This window comes from Euphorbia lathyris, chromosome 1 (genome assembly GCF_963576675.1).
Source record: "Euphorbia lathyris chromosome 1, ddEupLath1.1, whole genome shotgun sequence".
Lineage (NCBI taxonomy): Eukaryota > Viridiplantae > Streptophyta > Magnoliopsida > Malpighiales > Euphorbiaceae > Euphorbia > Euphorbia lathyris.
This window is the reverse complement of record NC_088910.1, coordinates 6,526,265-6,537,203: the sequence shown is the minus strand read 5'-3', so window position 1 is coordinate 6,537,203 and position 10,939 is coordinate 6,526,265. Positions and strand designations below refer to the sequence as shown.

Here is a 10,939-nt window from a genome sequence, read left to right as displayed (position 1 = left end):
TAAGTGCTTTATCAAACAATGCTAAATTGCCTTATTCAAAGCAAGTTATAGACTCTGTCAGTGACAACTTGCTCAAAACAAACCACATAACATTTTAATGTTTTCCTTCAAATCCAATTCTCACAAAATTTTGTTAAATTTGTTGTTTTATTCCTAAGCATGGAACTTTATTTCACAATCATGAATTCTTAAAATTTTATCTAGCTCTCTCTCATGTGCATGAACTGCAGTTAGGACAAGTGTATAAAGTGAAAGTAAAGGTAGACCCCATAATAGCATCTCTAATAAAAGTTTTTATAAAGATTGTACAAACGCCCTGTTTGGGAATTAGCTGTTAGCTGTTAGCTAATTACATTAGCTGATTTGACTAGCTGATTTAATTAGCTGTTTGTGTAGACCTGTTTGGTAAAAATTAACTGATTGATAATAGCGGTTTGTGCAAAAAGACGAATAAGGGCATTAATTTTAGCGCAGGAGAAGAGGGAGTCTATTTATTAGGGTTAAAGAAGTCCATTAATTTTAATATTGCAAAACGCTAATTGAAAAAGCTCATTTTAAGAGCTTTTTCTAAATTAGCGTTTTCATCCCAAAACTCTCTTCTAAACCTCTCTCCACCAAACACTCCAATTAGCGGTTTCAGTGGTCAAACCTCTAAAGTTGGTCAAAACCGCTCTTTTTATCCCAAAACGCTCTTTACCAAACAGGGCCAAAATTAACACATCATATTAAAATATAATATTTTATTTTCCAACTCATCCATATCATGTTTGGTAACTTTTGTTAACAAAGTATATAATTTTAAAATTTGTCACAATTAGGGACGGATCCAAGATTTTCAACTAGTGGGGGCAAACTATACAAATAAAATAATAAATTGACAATCAGAGGGTGTTTGTTTCAGTTTTTCGGGGAAGCGTTTAGCATTTCACTTCAAACTGCAGAAAATATAGCGTTTGGTTAGGTTTATATAACCGCAACGTTTAGCATTTTCTACGGAAACTGTTGTTTGTAGTTATTTGTTATTGATGAAATTATCTTTTTATTTCCACAAAATATGTTTCTCCTTTAACATTATTTATATTTCTATAACATAATTGCCGTAAGGACAATGTTTTGTTATGTTCAATAAATTTTTTATTTTTTATATAAATTATTTTTATTAATTTACGTAACCTAATTTTTTATTTTGTAATAGGATAAAGTGCAAAAATACCCCTAACATTTATAGCTAGGAACAATTTTACCCTTAACGTCTAAAATTGTGCAATTATACCCCTAACGTTGGCATCCAAGAGCAGTTTTACCCTTAATATTGACAAATTGAGTCAATTTAAGAAATAATTCATCAAACTATCTTCTTGGTTATGAATATTGTCATATGCACTTCACATGTGCATCATTTATCATCGTTTGTAACAGATCACAAACATATGATTGGACGTGAATGTTTTTTTTTTAAATAAAAAGTATATATTGTCTTTTGTCCCCCCACCCAAACTTTATCTAGCATTTAAATGGTAAATTACACACATAGCCACTGAACTTTATCCATTTAACATTATGGCCACTGAACTTTAGTTCTTAACATTATGACCATTGAACATTACACTTTCTAACACTGGTGGCCACTCAACGCTTTAAAACGACCACTGAGGGTCTGAAAATAAAAAATTCAAAGAGTTAATGATATTCTAAGGAATTTTAATTCTTGAAAATTTTCGTTTTGAAGTCATTTAGGTGTTGTTTGGTTAGGAGAGATAAAGTGAATTTTTAGAGAGATAAGGCTCCAAAAAATGTGATTTTGGAAAATAAAAAATGTGGTTTTATGGTAAATGTCGTTCTCAACAACTTTAATTCTTGAATATTTTCATTTTGAGGTCGTTAACGGTCATTTTGAACACTTGTTTAAAGTTGAGTGGCCATCAGTGTTAAAAAGTGTAAAGTTTAATGACCATACCGTTAAGAATTGAAGTTCAGTGGCCACAGTGTTAAAATGGATAAAATTCAGTGGCCATTGGTGTAATTTACCCGGCATTTAACAAAGGCAAATTCATGAAATAATTAAGCTTCATCCTACTCAAGGCGTCTTTTATCCATCCAACTCTCAACTTCAACTCAAAGGTTTCATTGACGGTGATTGGGGAAATTGCAAAATCACACGAAAGTCAGTCACGGGTTTTGCTATCTTTCTTGGAAATTCTCTAATTTCCTGGAAATCGAAGAAGCAAAACACTATTAGTAGTCGCTCTTCATCAGAATTTGAATACTGGGCCATGGCTTCAACTGCCTGTGAGCTACAATGGCTTCTATTTCTTCTAAAAGATCTACATATGTATCACCCTAAACCCGCTCTACTATATTGCGATAATCTATCCGCTATTCATATAGCCAAAAACCCGGGTTTCCACGAAAGAACCAAACATATCGAAATTGATTGCTATTTTGTTCGCCACAAGGTTCAAGCTGGAATTGTACACCTCCTGCCTGTACCTTCTGCTGATCAATTGGCTGATTGCTTTACTAAACCACTCCATCATCCTGCTTTTCACTCCTTTCTTCATCGACTTGGAATTTTAGACGTGCACACTTCTTAGCTTGCGGGGGATGTAAGACTAAATCAACGATCCAAAATAAAAGTCAACCAAACAAAGCTACGATTGAGATTAGAGATCTAGAAGAGGAAGAAATCTCCTGCTCTACTTTTGCTATAAAAAGCCCAAGCTAGTTGCAGTCATCACTTACTTTTCATTTTCCTGTAATCTTAGTTTGTTATAGTTAAGATAAGCGGTTCTGATACCATGTTATGGAAGCAATTAAACTAAAAGATCAAACTAATAGTTAAAACTTAATCATAGATCTTATATGAATCTCTGACAATATTATCACTCATATATAAAAGATCAAATGCATGTTTACATTTTAGTAATTCTTCTACCAAAATGTCGATATAATTCTCCCTGCTCCAATATACTCAATTCGTCTACTTCTATTGATTGCCTGCTCCAACGTTCTCTAACCATGACGGGGAAAAGAGAGAATTCAATTACTAAAATGTATGATAAAATCATAATATTCCTAGTAAAGCATGCATTACCATTTTTTAACTTCACTTTGAATCATACTATTTTAGAGTGCTTCTTCTCCTTTAGTTTAGTAGGCTTGTTAAATGTGGCATTGTTGAATCATACACAGACAAGTGAATAAACAAATAAAATAACAGAGCAACAATCAATAGAAAGAGTATTCAAGGGAGGACAACGAGACTGGTCGAATAACTTGAAAAGTATGTGTTAATGATGAATTAATATTGGAATGGTCAACATGTTTACCTTAACAACAAAGAAGTTAATTGCACAACCATAGAATTATTGTTGTAATCTATAGTTGGTAATGCCTAGTATAGATAAAAATATGTAAAGACTCTTGTGCACATATTTTCTGATATAGAAGCAACCATTATGTATGAGCCAAGTGCGGATGCGAAGAAAGAAGTTGAATTCTGCTGCATAAAACCAGCATAAAACAAAGAAAAAAAATATGTTTTTGTGCTTGATTATGTTGAACAGGGCTATGCTCAAAGCTGTTGTATTTGACCCATAGCCTTCACTGTACAGGTTTCCATACCCACAAGTTCCTCCTACACACAACAAAGAACCGATTAAGTATCGGAAAATAAACTCATCTTCAATTAATAAGACTTGAAATCCACTCTTACCCATTGTAGCAGAAGCATCACTGCCTCCATAGAAGGTAGCATGTGCACTAGACCCCTTATTTCCATACCTAAAAAATTGTTTTGGAGATGGCTAGTAGCAGAGTTACTAAATAAATTCCAAGATAAGCCATTTTCCTGCAGAATTTGAGCAAAGAAATCCAATTTCAAAATTTATTAGTATGAGCAAGTGTGGAAGTGATAGTGAAATGTAATGAAAATGTAAGGGGGAAGAAGCAGCATTTATAGATATGCAAAACAAAAGAATATTTGCTAATTAACAAGGATATAAATAAATTAATGGTATCTTTTTCCTTGAATTTTATAGAGTTGTCACATTTGCTGCATTCTTGTTAAAGAAATAAAGCAGCAACAAATCAATTAGCCGATGTCCCTTGTATACATTTGATATTTAGCACTAATTATCAAGGAAACTAATTGAATTCAAGCTTTGATCCCCAAAAATCATACATACATAGAGGCCAGTAATTGATACTTGAAATGTTTAAGTAGACTATTTCATTTTAATGGCCATCCATGATTTAGTTACTGGCTTAAGAAAAACAATTAGACACTAGAATCTCAAATAGCCATAAAGGAAGATATACTATAATATATAACAACATAAACATTAAACAACAATTTGAAGTGAATATCCAAAAGCATGTTTAAGCACCTGGAATATACAACTCCTGGTTTTGATATCTGAAAAGGAGGAAATTCAATCTTCCTGTCTATTATATCAATCTAGGAATATTATGGCAGTTACAAAATATTTGTTTGTATTTTCTCGCCGGCAGTTTATCAATTGCTGTTTAAAAAAATTACTCTGACATTTACAAAATAAAGATTTATATTTTTGATATATTAACAATTAAATCACCAACATTAATAAAATAATAATATTATTAATATTTGTGATTTTCATGTAAAGGATCCTATTTATTAATGGTTATAGTATAATTGTAGTTAGAAGTAAAATTAATCTAACTCACAATAATCTAATTTATAATTTATGACTTAATTTAAAGTATAAAAATCAAATCTCAAAAGATATAACAATGATAATCAAAAGATATAACAATGATATTCTTAAGTCCGAATAATCTCACTACACATCAACAGCTTAAAGGACTAAAGACCTAAAAGTAATAATTTTATAAAAAAAAAAAATACAGAAATTTTATTTTTTAGAGCTTATTGATGCATAATAATTTTCTAGATTTGCTCACAATGTTTTCTAGAAGTAATCTAGTATTAAAGCGGAATAAATTATATTTTTCACATGAAATTAAATGTTTTTATTTGATTCGGTTGTTTCAATCTAATGAAAAAAAGTAATTTCAAGCAAATTTTCTTTTAAGGAATTGATTTTGCTATTTTATTTATTTTTCAACCTTATCTCTTGTTTAGGCTTTTCTAATTAAATATTTCTGTGTAAATTTGGATTCGAATTTGAAAATCTGTGCTTAAACGATTTGAGACTTTTAACCACTCCAATCAATCTTATTAATAATATTTTAACAAGTTCAATAAAGGAGAAACATGTGATTTTGAAGATATTTAATTAGTTTAATACATCAATAACTCCATGAATTGGTCTAAAACATTTGATTGATCCTTGAACTTTTACAATGCGTCAATAGCCCCTCTCGACTTATTTAAAATTAATATTCCGATAACTTCTTCAACTTGTTTAAAATATAATTAATTATCACTCGATTGTCAAAAAGTAAGTTGCATGCAGAAAGTATGTTGCACGTGCCCTGAAAAAGTAAAATGACCAAGGTCGGAATATGTTGTTCTAATATCGGAGATGATACGTTTTACATTTGAGTGAATAAGAATTTCTGTTTTAATATGTTTTGTGAATTATGTACAAAACATCTTTCGCATTTTTTTTCCAACCGAGTTACAAATTGATTACATTTTAAACAAGTTTAGAGAGTTATCAGAACAATTTGAAAGTTCACTAGGTTAATCAATTTTTCTTGTACAAGTTCAGGGGATGATGTGTCAAGCCTATTTAATATATATGGTAATTTTCACATGTTCAGTGACTGATCAACTGAATTTGGCTCATCGCTATTAGATCTAAATTATTAAAAACTTAAGATGGAGCTTAAATCATCGTATAAAGCTTAGATATAGTAAATTTAAATTTAAACACTGAGTAACCGGTCACTGAATAAATCGTTATATTTATATAGGGTAAATTATAAAACTGATTCAATTGATAGACACGTTTACATATTTAGACCAATTACATTACCTCCTATCAAATTAGACACTTTCAAATTAAACTTTTCCAAAATATCCTTAATATATATATTATGACTTAACCAATATTTTCACTCTAATTTTCATCATTTGCAATCCAAGTTCAGTTTCATACATCAATTAAAGATCCATAAATTCCTCTATATATGTTGGTGTTTTAAGTTAGATTGCACCATTATCGAATGATATTTGGATATTTTATTCAACACGATAGATTCACAGTTTATGATCTTGCTTTGCAGTGGTGTCAACTGCTAATTAATAGTCATTGTTAATTAGCAGTTGACCCAATTGCGAAGCAAAATCGTAAATTACTAATTGTAAACTTGGAAAATATATTGCGTAGCAGCTATGCCATGTCAAGAGATGAATGAATTGACTAATCATTTTCGGATTCCGAAGCAATTGACATGGGCACAAAGCATAATGACTGCACTGTAGGAAATTTTTTGGGAAGAATGGAAGAAGAGGAGAAGAAATGTTCTAGTGGGTTATTAGATGAAATGCATAGGATGGAAAAATTAGGACAGAGTTTGATTGAATTCGCAGGGAGTTTCAATTTCCGGTGGAGACGGAAAAGATGGATGAAGTAACATCACAAATGGCAAAACTGATTGAAAATTACCCGGAAAATGGAAGAAAGATTAGTGCCGTTACAGATGCGTAAGAGAGGTTTTTCATAGAATTGTATGTTGGAGACGAATGTGCTTTAAATGGTAGATCATGCTGGTAAAGTTTCACAACCTGTAGTATACTATATTTGCATTTTCCTGGCTGGATTTGTTTATTGGGTATATGAACTTGAATCTGACGTGGATTTTTATATATATAGTAAAAATATTTAGATAAAGTCTAATTTGCAAAGAGTCAATAAATTGAGTCAATTTTATAATTTATCCTTTTATAATTTATCCATTTATATATTCTCAAGTACCATACAGTTTTTCTTTCGCACTTCATCAAATTCTCTCTCTAGACTCCATTAATCCTCTGAACATTTCTCCGATCAGAAAAAAGAGAGCCCAAAATGCAGAAGCAGTATAAATCAATATACATCCAACAAAAAACCCCAAATTCAAGAGTCTTTTACATATACCTTAACAATCCAACTAAACTCAACGCTTTCCCCTACGAATTCCTCACCGAATTTCCAGACGCCCTTTCATCTCTCGACAAAAAGCCTAATGTCGCCGTCATAGTCCTCTGCGGCGCCGGTGATCACTTCTGCACCGGCGAAGACATCACCAAAAACGGCCTCTCAACTGAAAAGAGCCGCGCTAACGAGTGGCTCCGGCGGCAGATCATGTTCATTCAGGAATCGGCGACAGCGATGGAGAAATGTAGGAAACCGGTCATAGCAAGTATTCATGGGTATTGTGTTGCAGGAGGAGTTGATATAGTGACTGCCTGTGACATAAGGTTTTGTACGAAAGACACTGTCATGTTAATGTGGGATTCACGGCGGATATGGGGACGCTGCAGAGGTTGCCGGCGATAGTCGGGTATGGTAACGCAATAGAATTGGCTTTGACGGGTCGGAAGTTTTCGGGTCAGGAGGCTAAGGATATGGGTTTGGTTTCTCGGGTTTTTGAGTCTAAACAAGCATTGGATGAAGGTGTTAAATTCATTGCTGAGGGTAAGTTCTCATTTGCAAACTAAAAAGTAGTACTAATTTAGGGATAATTGCAAATTACTGAATTTTGAAATAGTTTAAAAAAAAATGACTGAATTTTATTTTGTTTTAATAAAAGGCTAGAGCCGGTTCTAAGGGGTGAATTTAGGGGCGACTGTCTATGGTCGCTAAATTTATACCTATCCATTTGTGAAAGTAAAATTTTGTTGTTAAAGTTTTAAGTAGGACCAAATTATGTCTAAAATGTTTACCGTTGTAAAACAATAAAAAAAAAAAAAAAAAAGGGAAATTTACATAGAAATTCAGGTTTAAAAAATTATTTACAATAATATCAGAAAATAATTTGAATTTTATCAAATTAAATAAACCATCATTTCCTAGAAGTAACATCCCCTAAATGGTAGGAATTTTGAAATTCATATTTTATTTAACCGGCTGACATTTTCAAAATAGTTTTAATATTTTTGATATATTATAAATTAAATTATCACTCATGATTAAATTATAAAAATTATTACTATTCATGTCTTTTATGTAAAAAACCCAAAAAAAAACCCCAAAATGTAAAATATTAAGTCTGCACTGGAAAAAATTAGTATTACCTTATTGGCACAGTTAAAAACGGTCTGAAATAAATTATAAATATATTTGAAAAATCTATTGTGACAGTTAAATAAAGTTCAAACTAGTCTATTCGAATTTTTCGACAAATAGGGATACATATATCTTTCCGTTCTTTGTTATTCTTTATAGGGTAATTAATTTATTAGTCCCTATATTTGGACAAAACACACTGTTTAGTCCTTATATTTTCAAAAACAGACGGTAAAGTCCTTAACGTTTTTCTCGATGAACTATTTAGTCCCTAACGTTTTTCTCGGTGAACTGTTTAGTCCCTGCCATTAGACTCTCATCAAGATTCTGTTAGTCAATTTGGATTTACGTTCTTCTTTTCCTTTATTTTCCTTTCCTTTAAACTCTAATGCATCTGAAATCAACTTTGTGCGTTCTTCTTCTTGATTTTCTTCTTAATCGTTCAAATTCATAAACATTGGGTCTGTTCTTTTTCTTGTTCTCCATACAAATAGCTTCTTTTTCTAAATTGGATTTCCTCTTCTAAAGTTTGAAGGTAAATAGTAAAAGGTAATTTAGTCATTTCCGAAGTCATAAACGGTAAAAAATCTAACAAACAGGCGGAAGGACTAAACAGTTCACTGAGAAAAAGGTTAGAGACCTGTGTTTTTGAAAATATAGGAACTAAACAGTGTGTTTTGTCAAAATATAGGGACTAATAAATTAATTACCCTTCTTTATATGTGTTTAAAATTATATATATATATATATATATATATATATATATATATATATATATAAAGGAGATCAAGTGTGACACAGACAAGCCTTATTATGTGACAATGATCAATTTTGGAATTAACCAGGGGGAGGTCGCAAATTTGTAAATAAAAGGAAAGAGAAAATTGTTTTATTTCTTTTCTTTAAAATGCATTTTCCCGACTATTCCAACCTCGCTTTTCAAAAACTTTTATACCGTTGGACTCATTTTAATTAGACGATCATTTTAAGATCCTAGAAGCTTAGGTAAAAAAAATTACAGTGAACAGAATCCGGCGATTTGTTTTTCGATGAGAAAAAATGCCCAGAAAATGTAAAATATTATTCTGAGAAACTTTAATTCTTGACTCAAAGTGAGATTCCTTACGGTTTAGTTCCAAATCAACGGAATCCGTCGATTAGGTGGGCGTTTTCCGGTGAGAAAACAGAAAGTACTCAGAAAATTCTTAAAAAATTCCAGGTACTGTAAAATATTATTTTGAGAAACTTTAATTCTTGGGTCGAAGCATAATTTTTACGGTTTAGTCCCAATAAAACAACTTACTTAATTTTATCCATTTTACATGCTTCAACAATTTATTGGGGCAAAACCGTAAGGAATCTCATTTTGAGCCAAGAATTAAAGTTTCTTAAAATGATGTTTTACATATTTTGAAATTTTTTGATAATTTTCTGAATACGTTTTGGTCTTACCTTTCAGCACTATGTGTTGCAATATTTTATTGGAACAATATAACAATTCTGTTGGAACAATATAAGTATTATGTTGGAACAATATAACTATTCTGTTTGAACAATATAATTATTCTGTTGGAAAAATTGGTACACTGATTTGAAACAATTGGTAAACAGATTTATTATGTTGGAAGAATATAAGAATTAGAATTATTTTCTAAATAATATAACTAATATAAATTTGAAGATACTATATTAAATACTAAAAAACAAAAATGAAATTGAAGACATAGATAATAAAATTGATTTGGAACAATTGGTAAACTGATTTATTATGTTGGAACAATATAAGTATTATGTTGGAATAATATAACTATTTTGTTGGAAAAATTGGTACGCTGATATATTTGTTGGAACAATATAAGTATTATGTTGGAACAAATGGTACACTGATTTGGAACAATTTCGTACACTGTCGGAACAATGTAATTAGGACAAAAAAACGTGCCCAGAAAATTATCAAAAAATTCCAAAATATGTAAAACATCATTTTAAGAAACTTTAATTCTTGGCTCAAAGCGAGATTCGTTACAGTTTTGACCGAACAAATTGTTGAAGCATGTAAAATGGATAAAATTATGGAACAAGTTTTATTGGTACTAAACCGTAAGAAATCCCTCCTCTACCCAAAAATTAAAGTTTTTTAGAATAATATTTTATATTTTTTGAAATTTTTTGAGAATTTTCTGGGTACTTTTTTTCTCGCCAGAAAACGCCCACCCGGATTCCGTTCACCGGAATTTTTTTTTAATTGAGCTTCAGAGATCTTAAAATGACCGTCTAATTTAGACGAGTCTAATAGTATAAAAATTTTCAAAAAACGAGGTTAGAAATGTCGGGAAAATGTATTTTAAAGAAAAGAAATAAAATAATTTTCTGTTGGAACAATATAACTATTATGTTGGAACAAATGAAACACTGATTTGGAACAATTTCGTACACTGTCGGAACAATGTAAGTAGGAAAAAAAATGTACCCTGAAAATTATCAATTAATTCCAAAACATGTAAAACATCATTTTAAGAAACTTTAATTCTTGGCTCAAAGCGAGATTCCTTACAGTTTTGGCCCAACAAATTGTTGAAGCATGTAAAATGGATAAAATTAAGGAACAAGTTTTATTGGGACTAAACCATAAGAAATTAAGGAACAAGTTTTATTGGGATCTAATTTAGACGAGTCTAATAGTATAAAAATTTTCGAAAAACGAGATTAGAAATGTCGGG

The 10,939-nt window shown here is 30.9% G+C and overlaps 1 pseudogene; it reads left to right on the top strand.

Annotated features, from left to right (window-relative positions):
- The first annotated feature begins 6,913 nt into the window (after positions 1 to 6,913).
- LOC136210596 (delta(3,5)-Delta(2,4)-dienoyl-CoA isomerase, peroxisomal-like) lies at positions 6,914 to 7,801 on the top strand (annotated as a pseudogene).
- The last annotated feature ends 3,138 nt before the right edge of the window (positions 7,802 to 10,939 follow it).